At 44.7% G+C, this 27,136-nt stretch overlaps 1 protein-coding gene across 2 annotated transcripts in view; it reads right to left on the bottom strand.

Annotated features, from left to right (window-relative positions):
* LOC121353916 (phosphofurin acidic cluster sorting protein 1-like) overlaps positions 1-27,136 on the bottom strand; it is a 54,227-nt gene that overhangs the window by 24,295 nt on the left and 2,796 nt on the right. Inside the window, exon 1 of one of the 2 annotated variants that reach the window (XM_041468138.1) lies at positions 6,132-6,148. The exons of the other annotated variant lie outside the window; for it this stretch is intronic. The gene's annotated coding sequence lies outside the window, so the exon portion shown is untranslated. Of the gene's footprint in view, positions 1-6,131; positions 6,149-27,136 lie in introns of those variants that run through there. 2 annotated transcript variants of the gene reach the window in all.

The following is a 27,136-nucleotide window of genomic DNA, read 5'->3' as shown; positions in this document are numbered from 1 at the left end:
TCTTCCCAATGCAATTGAATTAAGTTGAGTGGAATAATATGTGACTGGTTTGAGGTGCAGTCACAATTTCTGCATTATCACTCCACTATCTTCACTTCACGTACATACAGATTGGAGGGATTTCTATAATCTGGGAGCCCAAGAGAAGGAGCAGACACCATGTTATTTCTTTAAAAGCTTGTTCCCTCTCTGAGCACTATACAACAAGTTCTGTGTTTTCATTATTGGTTGCCTCTGTCAGAGGCTTAGTCAATTCCCCTAACCCAGGAAACCACAGCCGATGAAATCCCACGATTCTGAAAAATCCTCATATCTGCTTTTTTGTAAGCAGACATGGGAGCTTAATTATGGTCTCTATTCTTCCTGGGTCTATTGTTCACTATCCCTTCCTCACAATAAATCCTAAACATTTTAACTTTGATACAGCTAAAGTCTGGCCAGAGCTGCACTGTGTCCCCATTTTTTGCCAGAGCAATACACAGATGTATATGATCGCTTTTACAAGCACTCTTATCGCTATTTGTTATACCAAATCATGTACATATTATCTAAGAACCAATTCATTTGGTATTTTTATTGCAGTGCAGTAAAAGTGTCAAAATTCTCTGCAGATTCAATGGACCTAATCCTCTACCTCCTAGAGACCACAGCAAGAGGACATTGTAGCATTTTCTAATCTACTTCTTTTTTTTCTTTTCAACAACAAAAGATAGTTTTTTGCTTTCCTTTTCACTGAAGGGGCAATATAAAGTCTTATGCAACAATTTCCTGCTTGGGCAGTATCTTTGCATAGCTTCCTCCTTGAAAAAAATGAAAGTGTTCCCCAGTTAAAAAAACTAATATTGTTTCGAAAAGCAAGTAGGTTTTCTGCTGCTCTGACTGTGCCACTAAACTGGGTCACAGGTGATGCCCTCAATGTATGAACAGAACTAATCAAATCTTCTTAAGAGCAATGACAACAGTCCTCCTCATTCTGGAGGAAGTCTTCAAATATTATTTGTATGTTTACCACCCTCTTACCTATATAAATGTATATGTATAAAAATATGCTTTTAGATCTTTTTCAAAAGTATTTATATATAAACTATTATAAGCAAGTACTAGTCCAAAGAAAATCTCATCCAAATAACAAAACAGTGTTTCAACTGATGTGCAACATCTGGAGAATCTGCTCTTGGCATAGTGCTTACTGCAGCTGGAACAAGGCAGGAGAAAAGCCCAGTGTGCATCCAGAGTCACTGCCCAACCCCACTCTGTGCCCCAGCCTCAGAGTCAGTCCTTATCCCCAAGTTAAGGGTCAAGCCCATGAAATGCTCTCTTTTTCTGCGGATATCCTGGGCTGTTCAGTGCTTGATTTACCAATCACTCGTAAGTGGCAGCTCATTCTCCGGACAAGACTGTTTCCCTGCACATTTGCACTGATTTCTCCAAGTGGCAGCAGCCAGGGACCTTGGGTCCTCCTGTAGTTTCCATGCTAGAACACATCCACCTTTCCCAGCACTGGCCCTCTGTGCATCCTTGTCAGCACTACCACCTTTATTAGATGCACAGACGTGGACTAAGCCTTTAGTAGTGTCAGTTTAGCTGCTCTTCAATATTTTTCCTGACTTTGACAGCTCAGGTTTCCCTTCAAGGTGATATTAAACTCTGAGACTGGGCTTCTGGAAAGATGCCAGAATTTCCACGGGGCTCACAAGGCACGGGACGCTCCCGATGCTCCTGTACCCCCCGAACCGCTGGAGTAGCACCTATTCCCAAAACATGTTCCCGCTAGAGGGCAGAAGGCAGCCGGCCTGGACACAAACCCGGGACGCTCTGCAGACTGGCGGTGGCACGGGGCAGCTTGTAAAAGCAGATGTGATCAGAGAGGTGTCCATCCATAGAGTCCACCTCGGATAGTGGCCAAAGCAGGTGTCAAGGGATGAGCACACAAACTGTGTGCCAGCGGTGAGACGCCACCCGAAATGTGCCACAGCCTCCTGACAGCAAGACCCTCCCCGAGCCCCGAGTGGTGTGTTTGAATGAGACACCACCGATGCACACACAGGGGAGGAGAGACCTACTCCACTTTCAGAAACCAAGTCCCTGTTGCCAGCAAACAGAGCAATAAACTGGGACAGCAGCAGGTTCATCAGGCTCTGCAGATCAGGCACCAGCACAGGTAGGTGAGCCAATTACAGATGGATTGGGAGGAAAGCATCAGCCTGCTCTGAGAGCTTCCCCAAGGGAGAGAGAGACAGAGGACTCAGGGCTTGCCAGCACACTCTTGCCACTCTGCCCTCAAGCCACTGCAACAGCTGCAGCCTGAGATGGGCAAGTAAAGCAAGCTGCACCGAAGAGGTGTAACACAGTAACAGGCAAAGGCCAAAAAATATGACAGCACCCTCCTGGATCACCAAGGAAAGAGCTACAGCAGAGCCACCAAATACCTGCTGGGTCTCAGGTCCCTCAGCCAAGATGCACAAGGTGCTGAGCAGCACAACAGCCCTGGTGCTGACCAGCATTCCTCTCCTTGCCATAAGAGACACATTTTGGCTCATCTGCATCCTGGCTGACAGCAGTTTGCTACCAGTAGCACACATCTGCCCTGCTGCTGGATCCAGAGCAGGGTTCTGTTACTGCAAATTGCAGTAGGTTTGACTTATCCCAATTCCCAAGCGACATTCACAAAGGAAATCCTAAAGCATGAAGCACAGAAAACAAAACCTCCTCAGGTTATGTCCCTTCCTTTCCTATGAAGCATTTCACAGCTTACAGCTCCGCCTGCATCAAGAAATCCAGCCCGTTTTCCCACATGACTATTCCTCCCCTCCATCATCCCATCCCCTTCCATGTGCCCCTAGACAGACCAAACCCAAAGCTCAGATTTCCCAGAGGACCAGATGACACCCTCCTTCCTTTTGTCTTTGAGGGTGCAGCAAAGGAAAGGTTTTCTTATCCTCACAGCAGCAACTTGGCTGCACTACAGGGGAGGAGGATAGGCAAAGTCATGCTGGGGAGGGCAAAAAAATAACAGTATCAGTAGGATATACATTACCAAGAGCAAGGTATCATCAAGCAATTCATCCTCAGTCAGGAGGCAAATGGGAAGAAAACAGTGTCCTGCAAGCAGATACATCTGCCTTTCCTTTTCTTCCTGGCTGGCTTCTTGCTACTGCCTGGAGTTTTCCTCACAGCCTTGTGTCCTGGTTAGCATTTCCCCTCTGGAATGGCCATTCAAGACAGACTGCAGTCACTGAAAAGAGGCCAGTGCAGTGCATTAAATGGGACCTCAGCACCACTGTACTGAATTGGAGCACCTCATTTTTTTCATTTTCCTATCCCCATAGAAGGGAAAAACCACACCATCAGCCCTGCTGTTCTCATCTGATCGGGCAGGCCATTCTTAACTGCATCAAACATCACCATCTCACTGTGTATGCACCTTTACCAGGCCTGCCCTGCTCCAACCAGTCCTTGGAAGAGTGTCTAACTCTTTATTCTCTGCGCAGACGATCTCTGGTTTAGTCAGCACCCAGCTGCTCTATTAAACCCCTGAAGCAGCTTTCCCACCCACTGCAGGGACCACACAGGGCTCTGCCCAGGGGTTCTGACTGCCACCCAGAGGCCTCCCAGGCATCTTCTCTTCCATCACAGGCCCGTAGCATTCCTCTGTGCTCAGAGATGGATTTCACAGCACTGCAATACCACTGAGACAGCACGCAGCCTCTCTCAACAGAGGCAAAGAACAGGGCAAGTCATTTCCCAAAGAGACACAACAGTCAGGACAAGGCATGGCAGGCATTCCAGGCTGGGTCAGGTGCACCAGTGAGATAAGGAGGTTCAGAGAAAGGATAAGGACATCAACACTACGCATGACTCAGCCAGCAGCAGTAGCTACTACTGATCACCAGCAACAGCCATCAGAGCTGCTTGCTACCAGTGTGAAAGCAGCCAGGTGTAAGGAAGGAAAGTGCAGACAGGTACTGGATTCACTGTTTTTGTCCGGAAGAACTAAGATTCACTCAGGATTATGGAAGAGATTTGTTGGATTTATCTAAGAGAATATAAAAATCTTTTCTAAATACTGAACAAATCACCCTCTGTACAAAATCATCCTCTTCCTCGGGGTTTTCAAAACTGCTATCTGACACGTGTAGCCAAACTGCAGCCAAAACTGTTCCAGAACCAGCCACTGTTTCCTTCACGGGAAGATTATAACAGGTTTTGCTTTAGAAACATGCTTGCTAAAGGAGATCAGCCAACATGCATCACTGAGTGTACACCAGCCCCACACCCAGGGAGTCACACCAGGAGTGGCAGATGGACCACCAGCAGTGCTGAGCTCACGGTGCAGAGCACTTCTCTTTCCTAAAAGCTATATCAACTACAGGCTTTCAGCTGTTTTTGTGCTGCCAAAATGTTACCATGCTAGCAAGGCACACTGAAGACTTGAACTACTCATAACACTGCATTTCCAATGAAAGAATGGCTACTGAGGACAGGAGCTAAGAGCTAACATCCAGATCCCTCTCCTTTGCTGTCCATGGCATAGTGAGGCTGCTTCAAGCCTCAAGTAGGGCCAATGCAGACGTCATGAGATCCCAAACCAGGACAGAGTAAGCCTAGCTGCAAAAACTCACACAAATGACTGGCCAAGGCCATACAGGAGTATTCCATTTCCTCCAGCACCCCACAAAGCACAGACAGCAGTGACGCTCTCAGACCAGCAAAGATCTCTGGGATTCCCTCTGGTTAGGCCTGCAGCCAACAGCTCCAGAGTATATGTGCTCTCCTTCTCAAGCCTGCTGAACCATCCTGTGATGTTTGGACGTGCCTCCTCACATGGACAAGTGTGTGCCAGCATCTCTGCAAGCAAACAGTTTCTAAACAAGACAAATGGTGTTTTCTCAAACCAATTCAAACACCATAGCAGAAACCAGTCAAAGATAAGCCTATATTACGTAATGCTTCCCTCCTGCTCCCAGGCAGAACTCTCTAAGCACAACTGTCCTTTACAGGCTCCATAGCTACAGACAGCTCAGAGTTTCAGACTCAGTAACACAGGCAGCCTCAAAAAGAAGTGGACCACTCTGGCCTAGTACTTGTTCGTGTTGTGGATTTGTGTCGAGGAAAAGCATAGCACACTGCAGGCAGCAGACAGAGAGATGGCCAACATCAATACATAACCTAAATGCCACCTCCTGACTTGAGGACTGCTTCCTCCTCATCCTCCCTGCTGCAGACTGACAGCTCCCACGAGTTCTGCCAGCCTGGAGAGCAGATTACACACAAGATACACATCCTTCCTACCCTGATCTCAGGGGACATTCCTGCTAATGTGGTTAGTCCTACTGTAGGAGGAAAGAGCAGCTGCCACTGTGATGCCAAACCTCCCCAGAACCTCAAACTCCCAAACAGGATGAGCATGGCCTATCAGCAATTCCAGCCTCCCTTTCCTAGGAAGTCTCCTCTCTCCAGACAGAATTCAGTACAGATCTCTGCCCAGGAGCTGTTATCCAACAGGTTTATAAACCTCTCTGCTGCACAGATCTCTTAAGCCACTGATCTAGACCAGTGAGGCCACAGACCACACACAACAAACCCTTGTCTGAGAAGTGGGGAAGCTATGAAAGGGCAGTTGTTAAAATCATGGAAGAGCCATCAGTCTGTGCAGTCAGTGACAAAAACAAGATCAGAGGACGGAATGAAAAACCTGAGATTTGCCTAGAAAGACACTTGGCTACTCCAGCCTGTCACTAACAGAGCCATGCCAGAGCTATCCCACACTCCACTGCAAGGAGCTGCAGCTTACCTGGTGCTACAGAGCAGCTTTCCTTTTAGCACAGAGGTACCTGCAAACACTCCAGTGTGCACTGCTTCTCCTCACCAGTTAGCTTCAAAAATAGCCCCTCCCGGCAGAGACATCCATCTTGAAACACTACTGCAATACCAAGCTTCTGGGCTGTTTCTACCCAGCTATGCATGCTTCTCTGAGGCAGGGATGCCACACAATCCACGCAGCTGGAGTGAGAGTGACAAGGCAATACACATTGCTATGGCTCACACTAAATTCCCAAGCTCAGGAATACCATGGTACTTACCAAAACATACCAGCAATAGAATACTGCTTTTTGTCCAGATCCACTGACCTGTAACATCAAGCTCTCTGGGAGCAGGCATCAAAAAGCATGAACCAGCTATGCTGCAAAAGTAATTGTGTCCAGGGAACAGTCTGAGCTCCAGTGGACCACAGCAGCAGCAATTTCCCCTCAGAGCCCTCTCCAGGCAGAGCATGCAGGCAGCTGCTGTCCACAGTCATTCCTGCTCACTGGCACCACAAGATTTCCCAGCAGGCTGCCAGGCTGTCCAGCAGACTGTCCCTACTCTCCAAGGTGCTGCAGCTTGGGCTCAGCAGTGTCACACAGTCACTCACAGGCTGGCAGGGCCCTTGGGGACCCCAGCAAGCAGCACCCAGACCGAACAGATGACACTGCATGCACCTGCAACCGCTCGCTTCCGGACACTGTCCCAGTGGAACAGGACATTCTTTCCAAGGATCACTGTGCCTATTCACCTTCTCAGCAAGCTGCAAGCAGAGCCAGGAGCTATCACAGCACATATTTCACCTAGCAAAAGGGTCCATAAATAACTTGGTGTGCCTCCTCACCACATCCTGTATTACAGCCCCACCGGGCACAGGCAGCCATCCAAACACACCCTCACTAAGAAAATTTAAATTTGTAACATACTTCAGAAGTTCAACACCCTACCAACCACTTTGTCTTTTTAAAGCACAATTTTGTAGTGCTCACTGAAGCACCAGAAAGCCTATTGAAGAACTCAGGAAATGGAGGGACAGGTGATTTATCAAGCAACCCTTGCCACCAACCCACAGGAATCTCTGGCTATAGTGAAGGATTTCCTGCACAGTAGGTGCACACAAAACCACTTGGTGCAACAGAGGCACTCCTTATGTCCATTATCTGGGCATATGCTGTCCTGTATATGTTCAGATGCAGCATCCTTGTTTTCTCTCTAAGTACTCTGAATTTTATACAGGAGGTCATTAAGCATTTCTGAAATGAGTTGACCTCAGCTCTTGTACACAGGCTCCCAGAAAAACATTTGCCAGTGCACATACTACCTTGAGACAGGCCCACAGGAAGCTCTGCACCAGCCAACTGAAGCAGAAGAGACAAAAGCATGGCTTTTTTGGTTCACTGATCAAACTGTAAAACACGACTATAAAAGAAATAAAAGCTAGTTCCAGTCCAAAATAATACTGAAAAGTATTAAAAACAGCCATGAGGGAACACCTTTGAATCTGACTCTATCTAACAGTGGTTAGAAAGGGCAAGAAATAAGACCGCAAGTGACTACGAAATTGCAGCCAGTTACATTTTTTAAGAGGACAAAAGTCAGGGGAAAGCAACATCAGAGAAGAAAACCTAACTGAAGGCCCAGGATCTGGAAAAACTAAAAGGGTACCACTCAAAGCAAAACCTTAGTTCAGAAATATCTGACAGTTCCTTAATAGAAATGCTGCTTGCAGCTATAAACGGGCTGCCAGTTCAGAGGAGAGGTGAATGCACTCCTCAGGATAATCACATATGGAGAAAAGGCAGAGGAAGCTGTTCCCCAGGGAAGGCAGATACCAAAGCACAGGGTCTTTTGTTAGCACAACTCCTTCTATGCAATCACCCTACTCCTCCCCCACATGAAAGATCAATCAGAGATTGTCAAGAATGTTCAAAAGAGCCTATTAAGCTTGCACTGGGTGCCCACAAAAAGAGACCTGTGCATCCAGGGAATCCCTTTACTGTGCTCACTGCAGCTCCATATCATGTTCAGCTGGGAGAAAACAAGCAGGGAGTAGAAAAAACAAGCAGGGAGAAGGAAAACAGTGAAAAACAGAAGGAAAACAGAAGGAAAACAATGCACAGAGCAGTGAGGAACACTAGGCAAGTGCCTTGCTATCCCAAATTCATGGAGCTGGGAGGTTTCTAGAGGAGATAATACAGCACTGGTTTGTTACTGCAGGAAGGGCAGACACAAGATGCAGACACAGCAAGAGAGCTCCCAGGAACAACATGTTTCCAAGGTGGGGTGGGAGATACAGCTTCATTGTCCCACGTCAGGATTTGGGTTTACCTGGTGAGATAGAAACAGCCTGCTCTCAAAGCAAAGCAAAATTGCATCAAAAGCTGACCTCCAACTATACCCATAGTGCAAACAGTATCCTGAGGAATAAGAGACAGAACAACAATTACCATTTCCCAGACCCTCCTCAGTCCAACAATGAGCAAATAAATCAACATGTAAATAACTATTCCAGGAGAGGACAACATCTCTAGAGGAAAGTGACTGCATGGAAGCCACCAGCTGCCCCAGCACTGTAAGGCAGCCTCCCCATCCCAGCAGATACTGGTCCCACTCAGACTCTGCCACCAAGCTAGTGAGCACAGAGGTGCTGGCCCTGAGAGCTGGCCTTTAGTGTCCCTTGCACTCTGTCCCAGCTCCAGCACAGGCTGCCACGCTCAGGAAGGAGGTGGGCAGCAACATTCACATGGCCCTGACAGGCTTATTCCAGCTGCAGGAGGGCACCACCACAGCTCCATTAGGGTAGTGTCACCAGCAGGATTTCAGGATGTGTCAGGCAGAAAGGGAGAACAGACTGCTGACACAAGTCACCCACATGCAGGATATTTGTTCATACAAGCCAATTGCAGGAAGAGTTGAGAAAGTTATTACCATTATTTCTACATTTGCCTGCTTAATCTTGTTGTCCTAGTTACCACAGCCCTGGTGACTAAGGTAACCAGTCTTGGCAAGTAAAACACAGAATGCAATGAGATGTAATACAAATATTTAAGATTGCTCTCAAAGAGCAAAAGCAGAAACAAGCAAAAGCAATTCTCTGCCCCCAGCATCACCCCCAGTCTCCCTTCATCCACTACATTTCTCATCACCTCCACAGCAGTTTGAGCAGGGATCTCAGGTGTATTTTTGGTAGCCAGGAGATCCAAGGTGGGCTGCAAACCCAATTCAAATACGCCATTTGAGCTCCCCTACACAGTCCCTCTTCACAGTGAGTTAACTGTACAGACACTAACATGTACAGTCCTGTGCCCAGACTGAAGATCAGGACTTGTGTTACCATTCAACAAACAGCTCTTCTTTATCCATGTATGGTCTCTGCAGCATGCAGCCTGCAGGTTCATAATGCCCTGGAGCACTTCACACAGGCATTTCAAGGCATCTCCATCTAGGAACTGAGGAACATGACACTCCTGTGGTTTCTGAGATCACTATCAGCTCTGCAACAATCCCAGTCCTGAGCACATATTTGCTTCTGTTATTTTTATCAGAGACATACAATACCCAGAATATCTCAGGCTCAAGGCTGTGTAAAGTTAAGTAAAAAGTTACTTTAAGTGAACCACATCACTTGGACAATATAAAGGCACTTCTGCTGTCCACAGTCCAGAATGTCCAACTCTAAACTCTTATGATCATGATCCAAGCACATATCAAGCCCAAAATATAAGCAACTCTTGCTGTCATGGAACTCCGAGTAGCATTTCACTAAGCTTATCTTCTTCTCTCCACTTGCTACTAAACTTTACATAAATGGGGAAAAACTACAAGATTTATATTTTAATCAGGATATCAGTTATGCAGAACCTGTGAGAGTGAAAATAAAAATTGGAACAGCTTTTGATAGACACTTCATGTTTAGTTTGCCCTGAACACTAAGTATGCAGTAGTGCTGGGCACCTCACAAGAAACAGGAAAACAAGACTATTATGCTGGGATGGGTGATCAGATCCTGAGAAGATGAGAAAATTTCAATCAAGATATGCATATAATAACCCATGATGCATCATAATAAAAATACGTGTTTAAAATATTATTTAAAAGGAAAAAAAAATCATTTTATCTCTCTCCAACCCTTAATTATCCTATATTAGAACTGTGTATAGCATTTAATTAATTAGGCTGCTTACCTGTTAAAAGCTAGCCACATAAAATAGGAAGTTTCATTTTCTCCCTTTCACGTTTTCACACCTGAAGAGACAATCACCCAGGACCTTGTAGGCATCCTCATGGGAAGGTATGGAGCTTCAAGAAGAACATTTGCAAGTATGTGGAGCCAACAGAGCTGCACACTGAGCTCACAGGTGTGAAAGGGACAGTTCTGCACAGCCTGCATGCTCCAGGGTGTGGGATGGACTTCCAGCTAGGAAGCATCAGGCCCTGAGTTACCTCAGAAGCTTGGAAAATTCTGCCTTCCAAGGGCTTCACTCAAGGCTTTGTTTGAATTACATTCCACTCAAATGAACTTCAGAGGAATGACCTCTCTTGAAGCAAGAAAGCAATGTTTCTGCTTAAGTTATCAATATTTTTTTCACTTAAAATGAAAACAGCATAGGGTTTTCAAATCAGTCTGACCTAATGCAATGGGGCCAGGACACAAAAACTTTTAACTACTTTTGAACTACAACTACAGCAGGAATAAGCAAGCAAAGGCAACAGGGAGGCTGCAGAGAGGCAGAGGCTCTCGTTCATGTGCCCAGCTGGAGGGCAGGCAGGCAGGCACCACGCTGCAGCCATCAGCTCTGTGCCCCCACCTCTTCAGAGGCTGCTTTGCTTCTCCAGCAGGCAAACTGCCCCAAGGCCCAGCCCCCAGTGTCCCTTCTCCAAAGTGGGATGAATAACAAAGCTAATTTGGAAACCAGAAACCAGGCAGGGGCTTGAGGAAACCTATGCAGGTTGCCACAGCAACTCCACAAATCCATGTCACTGGAGACCACCACGCTCAGAAAACTCTGACAGCAAAGCCCTTTTAGCACCTGGATGACAGCCAGCTATCCGGTTTTCTGGCAACAGGACTGCAAGCCTAAGTAAGACCAGCCCAGCTCAATCTTATGAATGGAAGATCTCCAAGGGACACCAGAACAGCTGGCACGTCCGGTGCAGGCTCAGCATCCAGCAAAGGCAAGCTGTGAAGGTACTGTAAAGGCAGATCACTGAGCTGCCATTGTGATTGATTCTCCAAGCTTTTCCATTTGAGGGAATGACACATTGGAGATCTACACTTGTGAGCAGCAGAGCAGCATACATGGGGTGTGCAGCACAGATTGTTCTCTGTTAAAAAGTAGCCTGTGTTGCTTCAGCACGACAGGCAACAAAAACATAAAACTAGACCAACTCGAGTGATTAAATAAAACTGGGTGTTTTCCCTTTCTTCTTGTTTATATCCTCTCTCAAAACCTGAACTCAAGTACCTGATATTAAAGAACTGGCTTAAGCCTCAGCCAGACAATACTGCAATCTCTCTGGCTCACAGCATTAGCAAGGGTTAAGTAGGCTTAATGCAATTGCTCTTGTCAGCCCCTCTGACTGCTTGTCACCACCACAGAGAAAGATCAAATTATTCCAACAGTTGTAGAGATAACCTGAAACAAGAGATTAATCTACCACTCACATTTCTGTCAGTGGGGCTTTTGCCTCCCTCTGGAATATTCTGATTTGACAGCAAGTCCAGCCTCACCTTTGGTGATGCTGTGGGATGCCAAAACTCTGCAACTGAATAGAGGTGAAACAATAAACCCCAAATGTGCACATGTATCATTGACAGACAAAATGTAAGATCTATGGTTTAACTCTTCCTGCAAGAAAAGAGATTTAACCCAGCAATGTGAACAGCTATGAAATACAAAGGAAAAATCCAGAAGGTACAGGTGACAACCAAACTCTCAGGACAGAGATTGAGCACGAGACTATGAGAAGCTCCTGCATCTGTTACAGACACCTCTGCTTCCAGGTTTGATGGCTACATAAAGCACAAGGTCCCTGGGTCTCCATGAACAGGCTCTGTGGGCACACCTGTGTATGAACCAACCCTCCACCTCCCCAGATTAATGCTGCTTACAGAAGGCAGGCTGGGCCAGTCTCCCACACACTTGTATTATCTGCTCAAAGAACAGCTGCTCACCGACACTGAAGCACTGGGTTTCAGACTCAAGGTCAGTTACCCCCCCTGTAAAAAGAAAGGCTTAAAGAGAAGACTTCAATCAAAGAACAAAGACTGTGGAGGTATTTGTTAGCTGCTTCTGGCACTTGTTTCTTCAGTTTGCACTGTTTTTGATAAAGCTGGTATCTGAACACTACTGATAATTTATCCAGCACACACCCCTGACTGAGAGCTGCACTCCTGGTGAAATTGTCTCCAGCAAAAGATTGCAAAGCCTTGTGAATATCCCTGCCATCCACTGGCTGAATGATGTTTACTTGGAGCCCCAGATACACCATGGCCATTTGGGCTTAAAACACCTCTGTGCACAAGAAATTCTGTAACAGCTTCAAACACAATGAGAAAGGATAATTTCTTACAGATGCATACACTGTAGCAATATCCTTGGCTATCCCTATACTTCAGTGCAACTTCACTGTGCTTTGGTGCTTTTGGAAGATCCTTTTTTTTTTTTTTTATTTATTTCAGTTAGAGACATATTTCCATCTCTGCAGACAATTTTCTTCAAGGAGTCACCTGGAAAAATGTGCCAGGGAAGAGAACATCCCCATTAGAACTGGCACTCATTAAGAAATACCTTATTCTACTCAGCTATCCATGTAAATGGATAATTGAAACCAGTACAAAACAACATGTAAAGAGTGCTATCTATCCACATTAATCAAAGGAAAAAAAAATGTTGTGAAGAAATAAAGAGGAGGGTTTAATCTGTTTACACTAGCACTAAGTCAGAATGACCTTTTCCTTATACCACTGCCTTTCTCCCAGAGATAAAACAGCATGGCTCCATTTTATGGACCTTATGCTACAGGCTGTGCCCATCTGAGAGCACACAAAGGGCAGCATCGAGCAGACAGATACCTGGGGTGAAGGATACTTACTGCCCATAACAGTAAGGATTCCCCCAGGAGTCCCATAGGAGCCTGGACAATTCCCCACCAGGCTCATTTTCAGGCCCTTGTCAGAGATGCTCACAAAAATCAAGGAACACCCCACTTCTTTGGAAACACTGACAATCCCTCTCAGAGGGTGCGGGCAGGGAAGCTGGAGAACCAATCCCCACTGCCTGTATCCTTCTATCCCTCCACTATGCTGTATCCTTCACTCTCTGTGATTCCCAAGCACCACTGTGTGTTTGAGCACGTGACATATTGACTCAGCCTGTTCATCCAGCAAAGAATGAGCCTAAAAAACAATGAGCTGTTTCCTTCCAGGCCAGCACTGAGCTAGCTCGTCACATAATCAGGCATGTGCTGGAACCAGTGCCAGTCCAGAGCTGTGAGGCTGAACTGCCAATTTGTGCCATTCCAGGTCTCCCTGCTGAGTGTAAGTAGAGAGGATCTGGAAATGGGCCTGAGAAAGGAATAAAGCTTTCCCACCTTCTTTTGAAACAACCCAACCATAGCATGAATCACCTCCAGGAAGCACTTGTAATGCCAACCATACATATCACCCAGCACCCCAGCAGAAAGGCATGCAAGGCTTCCAGTTAAGATAAGACAACAGCACTTATCCACTTTGGGGTGCCTGTCACCTTTCTCTCCCTCAGCACACCACAGCTCCTGAAGCAGCTTCCTGAAGGCAGCATTGTTGGCTTTGAGTACTTTTATTTCACATATTTTGTCCTGTGTTGAATCCTGCACCCTGCTGCACAGATTTCTACTGACAACGCTGGCTGTGCTGTGTTGAGAGCTCACACGACGGCTTTGGGTCATGCATCCCAGCTACCTGCACTACAGCCCATGAAAGGTGCCATGCAAATCATGCTCTTTGGGGAAAAAAAAACCCAACAAGTTGATATTTGAAAAGATACTTGGGAGAAAACCATTCAGTATCTGCATTTAATATGTAAGCCTCTAAACCTCCGCATATAAGACTTCCCATTGGGGTTTTTTCCATTCTTAAGATTAGGAGGGCCACAAGTATTTTAGGTCTGTCTGGCCTGACCTCCTGTAGAGCATAGACAAATAACATATTTGCTTAGGCAAAAAAGAAATGGCAACACACTAAAAACCCACTGAGGAATGGTCTACCTTTCATCAGTGAGTAACAAAACTTGGGCTGGTGTCAAGTCATCTCTGAAATTTACCCCATTTTGTGATGTATGTCCACAGACTAAAAAAGGCAACACTGAAAAAGCACCTCAGATATTAGAATCAACTTCTTGTAACAGACAGACAAAGCAGCAGTCTGATGTTCTGTATTCATTCATGGAAGCCGAATTCAACATTGAAGTTCAACATCAAAGTCATTGTTGCATTAAACAGCACCAAAATCTTTACACCTAGAAACAGTTATAACTTTTTGGAGAGCTCCGATTCCCATCCTGAACTGACATACAGCCAGGGAGTGACAAGATGTTCTTTAGAAATGGGGACAATTATCACAGAATCATAGACTGGTTTGGGTTAGAAGAGACCTGAAAGATCATCTTGTTCCAACTCCCCTGCCATGAGCAGGCACACCTTCCACTGGAGCAGGTTGCTCAGAGCCCCATCCAGCCTGGCCTTGAGCACTTCCAGTGACAGAGGATCCACAACTTCTCTGGGCAACCTGAGCCAGGGCCTCTTCACCCTCATAGTGAATAATTTTGAGTTTTGACAAGTTTGAGAATTTTAGGTTGTCCTATATGGAGTCAGGAGTTGGACCTGATGATCCTCATGGATCCCTTGCAGCTCAGGGGATTCTGTGATATTTGAACTGTAAATATCTTAACACACTCCCCTAGCACCTGTAGAACATCTGTAGCATTTGCTCCACACCAGAGTCAGCCAAATATTCAGGCAACTTCCAAAAGGGGAGCAGATAGCTTTTCTTTTTTCTATATTTCCAGGGAAGAAGCAACTGAAAGGAAGTGGCTTCAGAAAACTTGGTTTTTCTTTTCTAAGAAATAACATTTATAATTACCTAGCCCTCCAGAAGCCTCTCCAGTTGCAGATAGTTACTTTGGTAGATACTTGACAGATAGTCTGCATGCTCCTTCCCATCTCTTCTGGGAAACAAGGAGAGAGAGACTGACAGCTGCCTTAGGAAATACTGGAAAGCTGGCAGATTGCCTCCTCCCTACCAAAACCATACTAAATCAGATCCATAGAAGAGATGATGGAAGTCAGCTACCGTGGCTGAAGAAATGAAAAGCATAGCATCCTTCCAGTAGCCATGTTTGGATTTTCATCACACCCTCTTTTTGCCCTGTGGCAGCTGCTACCTCTAGAGAGTCCCAAAAAGGCAATGCTCTTCTACAAAGGGGCAGCTTCTCAGAATTCATGCCACATTACTCCATTCTCCTTTGGACTGGTGAGAAAACTAACTCAAAAGAGAGAAAACAACTACTACAAACTTATCCCCTGCTAGGGATGTCAGCTGCTGGGAGTTAGTGGTGGATTTGCACTCAAATTCATACTAACCAGTAAGCCCAAAAGCCATTTCCAGGCAGACCTTCCCAGGGCACAGCAGAATATTTCACACAACGCAGGCACACCACCTCATGCTTGCTGCAATTCTCGTGTGTTACTAAACTGCTCACACTGCAGATGATTGAGCAAGGCAGCAAGAGGCTGGAAGTCTGCCAACAGCCATTGAGAAACAGCCTGAAATGCATCTGAAAGGACAGGGGGGAAAACTCAACCACACACCTCACAGTTCAGCTCTCTCAGTTCTGTTATGATATGGACCTGTGCCCTCCAGAATTGTCTGGAGTTAGGAGCAGGATTTTACACCCAGTTTTATCACTGGATGTAGCCCAGTAATTTACAACATACAGATGCTTTAGGAGCCTCTCATCCATTTCATCTAGTAGCTGCAGCCACAAAGAAATACACAGCTTGTCCTGGCAGAAAATTCTTTATTTTATTAGATATCTTCCTTCAGCACAAAATTTGCATACATCTTCAAAATTAGATCTTTATTCTTAAGAAGAAGAAAGCTGCTAGCCTTGCTATTCAGAGGATGACAATCCTCCAAAGCACAACCTCTGCAGGCAAAGTAAAAAGAAAACAAAGCCTGCCTTTAATAATCACAAAGCTTTACAAGAAACCTCCTACTATCACTGCAACAGAAAGCACATGCCAAATTCTGCAAGGGCAGGGAAGACAGGCAGGCAAGGAAGAAATACTGCTGTGGGTCCTAGGGAACTCTAAACACTTTTGTTCTCAGGGATGTCCACATGGAAGAGTAGGATTTTTCCTAGTTCCTAATATCTCAAGGCCTTCCATTAGAGAAGGAATTAAAAATAAATCATATTTAGGGCCTATTTGTTGTATGCCTGCATACATACTGCAAGAGAGATTATCAGGTTCACTTCCCATGGCAAAGCTGGTGTAAATCAGAGGAAAGGAAGCATTCAGCTTAGGTGAATTTGCTCTAAGTTTATATTTCACTGGGGCAATTTAATAACAGTGAAACAGTGTGGTGAAACTCAGCACAAGCAACAAATCGATGTGTTTCAGTCTGTAAATCTTAAGGCAACATGTCAAAACCAAACTCAGGGGATCTGAGACTGGCAATTGCTGCACTTTGGCAGCATCAACTGCAACACAGTACAAGACTGAAAAGCTCTTTTGAATCAGTTGTACGAAACCTCATACAAATTCCCAAGCCCAAAAAAATCTCTCTGCTATCTTGTTTCAGTGGCCTGGTCATTTTACTACCAGGCAGTTGCCACCCCAAACCATCTGTCATTAGCAGATCTAGTCCATGAGCAGTTTGTTCAGGAGCTGCTTCTCCTCCCAGACATTGCAGGCTGTCCATGCACAAAACCAGTGTCACCAAGCACAGAACAGACTCCTTCCCTCAACATCCTTTTATCTAATCCTAAACATTAAGGCTTAATCCTTACAAGAATTTCTATCATAGAAAAATGGGAAATATCAAGAAGGTAATACAAAAACTGAAAATATGAAAGGAAAAAAATCAGCAAGTAGAAAACATGGCTGGCTCTCACTCAGCCTCTCCTGAACTTTACATAATCTACATGTTGTAAGATATAGTAAAAACTGAAGAATTGTGAGAACCAGGGAAATAATAAGCAAATGGCACAGGCTTGAGTTTCTACAGTGCTGACAGTTGTCACACAATTATACAATTAATGACACAGCTGCAAAATGTCTTTCAGTTCAATAGGACAGGAGAAGAGAATTTCTCCTCCATTTTTGTCCCCTCTCCCTAGACGTGCACCAGAGACACAGACAACACCAACCTGCAACTTGTTTACTTTATATGGATTTACTGCTTTTCTAAAAGGCTGAGCACCTGTGTCCCAGGAGAAGGGGGGATGATTGAGCAAGAGGCAGAACCCAGGTACAATGCAGGTATAATCTCCAGGACAAGCATGGTGGTGGAGACAGGTATTCTGCACAGACACATGCTTTTCAAACACTCTCAATCAGCTCCCCTTCACCAGGTACCACTCAGAAGCAGCAACTGTCCCTCGCAATCCCAAGAGCATCCTACAGCTTGCACACAGAGCTGGCACTCCAAAAGGAGTCCACAGGTACATGGAGAAGCAGGAAGGACTAACAGTCACAGCACCACAGCTCAAATCCATAGGCCTTGTGCAGTGTGTGCATTTTCAACGTGTCCTTCACAAGGGTGGTAACTTGTCACTGAGGTCCAGTTTTTGTCTTTCAGGTGGGCAGTGGGGAGGGTGTGCACATCCCCATGTATTTCAGTTACATGCCCAAAAAGCAAGAGATGCTCTACAGAACACATAACACTTATTTGGTAGCCATATTTCCTACTGCAAAATAAGGGAAGAAGTTGTTCAAAAGTCTTTTTTGAGGCAGCCTGAGATTATTATCTCTCTCAGCCCCAGAAAGAACCAAGTTATTTCCCTTCAATGGCTTCATTTCCCATAGTCAACAAGAACCAGGATGCTCAAAAAAATTCCTCTAGAAATCCTCACACTGTCACCAATCAATCTCTTCTTTTTTTAATCTCTTCTATTCTCTTATCTCTTTTTTTATCTTCCTTCCTTATTTCTAGGAGATTCCCTTTTTTAGCATTTGTTGTTCTATCTGCTGCTTCTGAGGAAGTCCCCCCATGTTGCTTAGACAGAGAAACTGTATCACATACGAATTCACCTGCACAGTCAACAACTCAGGGATCCTTCTAGAGAGCCATCAGTAACAAATGTTTATTCTGGATAACAGGAACTGAATTCTGAAACTTCATGTGTTTTATTTATACAATAAAATGTATAATTAGTGCTGGCAAAACACCATGTAACTCTACACTTCCTCTTCATAATCTCCTTTGGAGCACTGTGATGTCACAAGGAAAATGTTCCGTAACCGGGATAGCTGAGGCTGTAACCACCCTGGGACAGATCCACACTGAACACTGCTAACCTCAATGGAAAGTTTGTCTGGCCTGAAAACACACCTACTCTAAAGGCAGAGACCACGGAGCTTCTCTCACACAAATTCTGCCTGGATTTTAAACCTTGATCCATTTAATTTTGCCTTCTTCCCAAAGAGAGTTCCAATATCGTGCACATCTCTCAGTCAGGTCTCCTTGAAAAGTCATTTACTCTCACAGTATTAGAAAAAAATTAGGCTGTAATTAAGCAGAGTTATTAATCTTTGGTCACTTGGGACCTGAAACCTATTCATATTCATGTCAACAGGAGTGTTTGCTGCTACAATCAGGATTGCACACCAGACAAGTGCCTCATCATTTCTCAGAAAAGAAAATAATCTTCTGGGGGCCAACACCTATCCTGCCTTCTGTTCACAGCTGTGTTTAGCTGGAATGTTGACCCTTCTGCCAGTCCACCACCCACCATTCTGCATTTTTGCATCTCACCCAAAGAACACCATTTCCCTTGTCACAGAAACAAGCTACCACAGTCTTCAGCCTGGTTCCTTCCCTAACCTCACAGCTCTGCCAGCTACCCAGAGGAAAAATAACCATGGCTGCAATGGCAGAAGTGGTCTTTGGAAAATGCTTTTCAAGATTCCTCTTCCCAAGAGCACACAATTATCAGGATCTGCTAAAAGCTTCAAACTTCCCCCAAAAGGCATTTAGATCTACAAAGGCAGTAATTCCTTATCTAGACAGATAGACAGGACTCAAATTTTGGTGCCAGCTGTTCTCATGCTCTTTCAACAGACTCCAAGTGCTCAGTGTGGAGCCTCATCACAGTTTCTTCAGGCCAAGGCAAGGGGAGGTTTGATGATTTTCCTTTACAGACACCACATCCCTGCCCACAAGGGTGTGAAACCAAGATTTCTCTGTTCTAAGTGGGATCCAACAGAGCCAGGATTAAAGTATTGCTGTAACTGGATTGCTTCCTGTAGTCACAAACAATAATCAGGTTAAGAGATTTCCTTTCCCTCCTCTTGGCTGGGCTGTGAGTAGGCAGAAGTTACAAGGCAAGTGGGTGGCTGTTAAACTGTTCCTACTCCAATTGTTTGAGAGGGGTGTTTAGAGTTGTTAATTTTGCCTCCTACTCATTGATTTAAAGGCACATTTACCTATGCAGGGAGCAAGTGCACCTTGCTGCACAAACCATGAATGAAACAGACTCCTTGAAACCAATCTCTCGACTCTGCAATCCTTTCACACCACAAACCCACACAGATGCATCACTGGAGAGAACACAGCTGAAATGGCTTAGCCTGAAAAGGCACCGTTCTCTCCCACCCCCTTTCCTGCACTCATATCAGCTTTTTCCAGGCTGCCTCCTCTCCTCCTTTCCCCCTCCAGATTCTCAATATCATCCCACCAGAAAAAGACAGCAACCCTGAGGATGGTTGAGTTACCTCCACAGCACACCCAGCCAGCAAATAGGGGATTGGAAGACAGCCAAGTTCTCCACCACGGGGGACCTAACAGGACCTCCAAGCTCCCTTTAACCACATATTTCTATGAAATACGGTTCTTTGAGGCAGTTGCCCTTGACAACACAGTACAAAACTGGGCAAATAGATCAGAAGTTGAGAGAGATGGACAGACGTGTAATTTCCTAGCAGATACTTGTGTGAGGCTACAACTTATTGGCTGTGTTGTTCACAATACTCAAATATTTGGGAAGGAGTGACAAAAAATTAAAAGGAAAATTAACTGAGGACAAATCATATCAAGCAACTGTTGCCCCACTGTGTGAACGGGAGACTTGCAGTGACATAATTACATTTCCTGGGCCCTGCTACAGCAAGACCTTATTGCTCTTAGAATGATGCAATTCAGAGTTAAGATCTGGATTGGGGCAGAGACATAAGATCTAATCTGTCACTGCCACTTTTTAACTGTTGGATGAATCGCTTCACCTCTGCTTTCCCCTCACCCATGTTTATCCAAAGCATGGAGTAAAACCCCCACAAAACAAGCAACATTTCACTGTAGCACATCATGCAGCATCTACCGTAACAGGATGTGAGACTCTGCCACAGCCTCCTGGCATGTCCTGTCACACAAGCTGAATTCCAGATAATAAGGACACTGTCAAGAAGCATCTCCTGAGGATTCATTAGGATCTGCCCAAACAGCCTGAACCCTGGCCCAGCATGCACAGCATTCTACCCAGTCACACAGCCATCCGCTTCTTCAGCCTCTCTCATGTTCCACTGCAAGCTACGCAGATACTCATTGCCTCGAGAGGAGCAATATCTTTTCCCAGCACAAAGAGCCCTTAAAACCTCAGCACAAAGTCCAAATAATTTCCACACACTGCTCGCCAAACCTCAGTCTAGATTCCACCAGCTCCTGGGGATTCCCATCTGGCAGACTGGGCAGCAAAGCAAGCTCTGCTAGTGCTCTCACTCTCAGGTGTTTTTTCTCCACAGTCACCCTATCACATGCAAGAAAAAGACAACACTGTGGCATGGAAACAGCTGTGAACAAAGTAGGGAGAACAGGAACCTGAGTCATAGCTGTGGCTTCAGGGAGGGAAAGGGCTACTTCACCTAGAAGAGCAAGCAACTTCAGGATCTGAATCTAAGCCTCACTTCAGTGTCCAAACCACAAGGTCACCTTTCTGCTTTATTTTCAAACAATATTTTCAAACTTTTACTTATTTAAGAAAAACCACATGACCAAATTCATTGCTGATGTGTAACAGCCTCCCCAGAAACCTTAAAAAGAGCTTACTAACCAATCCACAGGGCAGTGGTAACATGCTGCACTGAACTTTTAAAATTATCTTTTCTAAGCAATAAAAGGGTAACAATAGGTGGGACACATCCCATCTTTACCTGGTCACTGCTTTACTTAAAATCACTGTGTTAAAACTTCCAGTTGTTCACTGGGGGTCTACCCAAAAGCCATCTCAGGGCAGACAAGAAATAGTGGAAGACTGCAGCAGCACACTGATCTTCCCTCATTTTAGCCATGCTGAAATTAAGCATCAGCAATAGTATGGCTAATGCCATGGAACTTTCTTCGCAAATGTAACAGATTTTGAAATTTTCTGTCTCCATATGCAGCAGAATTGCTGCACCAGCTGTCCCCAAACCCAAGTCTGCTTTAACCAAAGATGCTGCCGTGCCAGTTTAGCGGAGACCAGCAGTCAGTGGCACGGCAAGGTGCAAATGCAGCACACCTGCTCCGAGCCTCCGCAGCCAGAGCAGCCTGTCAGGTACCTGCTGCTAAACAGCTCGCTCACTGTCTCCAGGCCAAAATAAAATGTGTTAATGAAGTAACCACCACAAAGCGGTGATTACAAAAACACCACTTGCAGCCTTTTCTGCAGAAAGGAAAGCACAAGTGCTTAAGACGTGGTGACAAGTACCTTTGAACCAAGTGAGAAAGTGCTAATGGGGATGCAAAACAGACCACATCCTCACACTCATCACCTGGCAGAGTTTACAGAGATACACCTCCAAGACTGCTGTGCCAACGCAGCTAGGCTGGGAAAAGTGGTGAAATGAGGTCAGGGTTAGGTCACTGATACACACCAACTCCTTCCATTATCCAGAGTGTCCTGGTAAAGATCTACACACGCATTGGCAAAAAGCAATCATGTGCCACACAGCAGCCTCCCTAAAGTGTAGTTAACAGTTTTCCTACTAATGCTTAATGTAGAGTTCACATTTCATTACAGCTTGCTACTCCTAAAGTAGCACGGACACAAGGCTGTCATCCCTTCCACTTCCTCTGCTTTTATCTGGAGCTGGCAAGCACCTTAGATGTGAATCCCTGCAGGCTCAGGAACATTGTATCGTGTTAAGTTACACTGGGACAACAGCACAGGCAGGGGGGAGATTGAAGTGATACAAGCCCATGAAAGAGTGTCAAACCAGCATGGACATCCATTTTTGAGGCTTCTTCAAAAATTAAGAAAAAAAATTTTAAAGTTTAATTCTAAAGAGTTGCACAGTTAAGATTCTTCACTCAAAAGAGCGATTCTTACCAAAGCTGGCAAATTTGTTCTTAGGCTTTTCATCAACACAAGTTGTTAACAACCAGTGCCTGTACAATGCTGTTTTCTGCTCAGATCCTTGTGGGCAGAGCAGGACCCTGAAACAAGGCTGACTTGTCCATATTATCACAAATCAGTACAGCAACAGCTAAAAAAAATCACCTCCAAATAATATTAACATTTCAGCAATGCACAGATGAGATGAACACAGTGTAAATGCAGAGCAATGGGAATATTGTCCTTTTGTCTGACTGGAAATTAAGAATAAGAGGCAGGGGAGAAAAAAGCTTGAAATGTCAAGGGACTTGACAAACATCAAGGAGAAAATTTAATAAATTATTCATACACACAGGATGTGAAATCCAAAAGGGACATCCAGAGTCTGCTTCTGACAAAGGAGCACACAGGAAAGGAAGCAGTACCTGGAACAAGCAGCCTTGAACACAAGGTATGAGAGAAATGAAAGAAATGCTGACTTACTTCAGGGACTTATTTCAGACACATACAAGAGAGTTCAGAAAGTCTAGAAGAAGAAAAAAGCTGATATTCATTAACACTGAAGAAATGTAAAAGCCATTAAAAAACAACCCAAGCAGATCAAGAACATAGTTCAGCTGAAAAATACAAGCCATACAAGAACAAGATTTGGTCGTTACAGCTTCACAAGGAATAGTCTTTAAATTACGAGAAAAATATCAAACTAATTTGACAAAGGAAAAATTAAGACCTGGATTGAAAGATTGCTCAATTGCAGGTATGCAAGTCAAGCCAGAAACAAGGAAAAAATCGTGAGAACAGTGTCAAAAGTATCACAGGCACATGCAGGGCTTTTGAGAGAAAGGAGCAATGAGAAAAAAGTGCATGTATTGATAAGGCAGAAAATAGACTAGAAGAAGACAGCTGAAGGAACATGGTGGGAAATCCTAAATACACAGAAGCTCTTCTAAAAGTATATAAATAATGTAAATCTAAATGATATTTATCTAAATAATACCAACTCAGAGACAGTACTTGAATTGTTACTGAAAATGAAACAGCAGAAGAATCAATGAGAGGCTTTGCAGGACCAGGATCTTCTCTCCTGGTAGATAAAGCTATTAAAGAACAGGAAAAGAGTAGCAGAACCCTTTACCAAGGAGTTACTCTTATTCTAACCCTGCTACCACTGCAACAGTCCAACACCTAACTGTTAACGGTTTTCAGTTTTGGAAAATGGAACTAAAGACAGGAGTTCTGCTGTCATCCTGAACTGCCTGTACTGATAAGAATGTATTTATCACATATGCAGAAAAACAGTTAAAAATACATAGCTGGGCATGGAACCTGGACATGTTTTGTTCAGGAAATGGTCCCACATGCACTGGCTTTGGATCTCATGCTACTTGAAATATGTTCGCACTGAAGAATAAGAAACATGATAAGAAATGGAAGTTTAAAAATCAGCATGAGTAGGTAAATAAGGAAAACACAGACCAAACATAGAACAGGAGCTCTAATTTACTAAACAGAACCCCTGAGTGTTAGACCACAATACAGAAACACAGGGCACGAGAGATGGCAGTGGGCAGCACTATAAAGGAGAGGGCATTGCAACAGGCCAGCAGAAAACGTCAGCGTAATTTTGGGCTGTGTGCACTGAGGCTGAATCACACTGCAGAGCAGGGAGTGGTCTCTGTAACCACAGTTGCAATGTGTTCAGGCACCTGAAATATTGCAGCTCTCCTCCCAGCACACTGCAATGAGTATATTGAAGTATCCAAACAAAGCCTCATTTAGCTAAGAGACTTCCAGCTACAAGAGCAGTATCTCTTGAGCTGTCTGCTTCCACAGAGGCAGAGACAAGTTCCTGCTGCCACATCCCACACAGAGGCGTAAGACACTCTCACTTCTTGTTTCCCAAAACAGTACTCACCAGCTTTGATGTAGTTAAAAAAAACTCAAAAAAAAAAAAAAAAAACCAAAACAGAAGCACAGCTTCCCCATCAGCTGGGATGCTGAAAGCTTGGACAAGATAACAACACAAAGTATTTGGAAAATAGCTCTGGCCATATGCTCACCTGGCATGCTATAAAATGCAGTATGTTTTTCACCCCTGGCTCTCTTTTGGAAACAACTTCTAAAGTTGACAGGAGACACAGCTTTCAATCTAGAATCATTCCACGTTCAAACAAGTACACAAAAGCATCAGCACAGACCTAACCACAGAATGGATCCCTAAGGGAACCCTCTAGGCTGCTGGTGCTCAGCAGTTCCTTCTTTTGACAGAATTAAGGTCTGGGAATTGTGATCCCAGAGAAGGGTGGACTGCACACAAACAACATTGCTGCTGAAGATCAGCCACAAGTGACTGAGGACGCCAGAGGAAGCCGAATGTGCACTCGTGGTGTCCTAGCACAGTAAGAACAATGTAACATTTTTGATAAGCCATCAGAGAGCTGTTGCAACACAGCCTGGCTAGTGAATGAAGCGCTGGGAAACAAGGCTACCATGCAGGTCCTTCAAATAAAATTAAACCCTCAGGGAAGTCGCTATTAACATTTTGCAAGGAGCACACCCCCCATCAATCATATTAGGAGGGCACACTTATCCCAAGTTCTGCTCAATTATTGTATGCTCAGAAGGAGAACCAAACACTGCCAGAGAAGAAATCCCGAATGTGCTTCACTGCCACAGAGAGCTACAGATAGTGGACAACATATGAGACATATTATCCTGCAGGCCTGTAGCCAAGCCCATGATATTAAGAATAATAAGCAATCTGATGGCTGTTTAGAACATTTTGTTTTCTATATAGGACTGCAAGGAAATCGTAATTCAAACACGGCATATCACCAGTTATAAGAGACTGTTTCCCTACAAGAAACCGTGGCCTCTCCCAAGCACTCTGGGTCTGAAGCTACATTGGTCTGTCAAGGAATCATAGTGTCTTCTGAAGGAACAATCTGGAATCATTTAACATTCCCAGAGGTGCAACTCTGTAGCTTTTCCAAACAGAACAGATTTTGCTGAGGTTGGAAGTTTACCATGAAAATGTCTGATTTACCCAGGAAACCACTCAAGAACATCTCAGGCAGATAAATACATATTATTCCAGCTGGAATAAGCATTTCTTAAAGGAACACCCAGTTCAGAGGCTCTTCATTGCCACAAAACTCTTAGGGGGTGTAGGAAAGACAGGCAATGCTCTGTGCTGAGAGTAAACAGACCCCTGAGCCCACAGCAGCCCCTTCATGTCGCTGTGCCAGAGGAGAGCACGTTCCTTCACTTCACACCACACGGCAGGAACTGTCACTGAAAGGATTCCTGGACCTCAGGCAATGGAAAGCATGCAACCACACCTGCACAAATAAAGTGTTAACCTACTCTCCACGAGTTGTCAGGTAATGGACACTGGCTGCCCAAACAGGAAAACTGGGTTGCAGAGACAAGAGCAGAGCATTCACCTCATGGAACTTCAGAGGATCACCCTAGCTGGCACTTTTGGGATATTTCCAGTTGTACTTGCAACAACTGCTCTCATTCCAAGAAGACATTCATTAGGCTGTAACTCTCCAAAACAAAAGTTTGCAATTTATAATGACAGAGAATTCAGAGCACCTGCTGGAATGTAATATCCTGAAGGTACACATACACAGTGTCACAAAGTGAGCCCAAAACACACGCATTTCCCTCAATCAATGCTTTTCTAACAACCATACACAGGAGACACTGTGTTCGAGCACACTGTGTGGGTGGCAGCAAGACTTGGAATGTTTCCTCATGCATTGTACTGAGATACAAGGCATTGTGGATGAAATGCAGTGTATTTGAATCCTTGCAGTGCCATTCACGGCATAATCTGCACAGGTAGAATCTGCCTTTGCAGCCTGACCTCAGCAATACTGATGCAGCAATCAAAACACAACTTGTATCTCTCACCTCTAACTAGAAATATGATTACTTATCACTGAAACAACATCCACATAACACTGAACACAGTAGCTGTGTCATGGAAAAAGTGAACACAATCACACAATCTTATCTTGTTTCCTAATTAAGAACTCACATTTATGGACGCTCAGATGTTAAAAGAAAAAAATAAAAAGAGCAGTCCTATTAAAGGAGGTGGAAAATACCACTATGTGGAAATAACAAGACTTCAAGCATGTTTGTACAAAGTCCTTTGACACATTTTTTCCCAACGTACTGCCTGACCAACACACAAAACAATGAGAACACAGTAAAACATTACCTTGATGCAGACGGACATTTTACCTTGGCAATGCTCTAGTTCAATTCTGGCCATCTCTACACAGTGAAAATCTGCTACTACCTCTAAGGGAACCTATATGCAAGGCATCTCAATAAAGACACTCCCACCTCAGAACACTGCTATAAAGACTTCTACTAAGATTACTATGAGTAGAAGTTAAGGCTGATTGATGGACTATTTTAGCCAAAGTATGCTTCACATCCTGCATCGTGAATTAAGCAGGTTTGCTTTCCTTCTCAGGCACTGTGATGGGAAGCAAATCATTCTGAGCCAATGGGTAGCCCCACTGAAGATGCAAAGAGCATTTTGTATAGTTTCCAGGTGTTCACTTCCTTCTGCCTTTCTGCAGAATAGCCCACTGACCATAAAATTCAGCTCTGCCTCCCCTGGCAGCCACTTAAGCCAAAGGCAGCTGGATCTAGGCTACACTCAGTCAGTTCATAGAAGGGTCATCAAGAGGTCACAGATCTCTCTCAGCTTGGCCCTGAAAAGAGAAAGACCCCAG

The sequence above is a fragment of the Pyrgilauda ruficollis genome, unplaced genomic scaffold (genome assembly GCF_017590135.1).
Source record: "Pyrgilauda ruficollis isolate IOZ18807 unplaced genomic scaffold, ASM1759013v1 scaffold211, whole genome shotgun sequence".
In the NCBI taxonomy this organism is placed as follows: Eukaryota; Metazoa; Chordata; class Aves; order Passeriformes; family Passeridae; genus Pyrgilauda; species Pyrgilauda ruficollis.
The sequence above is the reverse complement of the archived record's forward strand: the minus strand, read 5'-3'. Positions and strand labels throughout refer to the sequence as shown.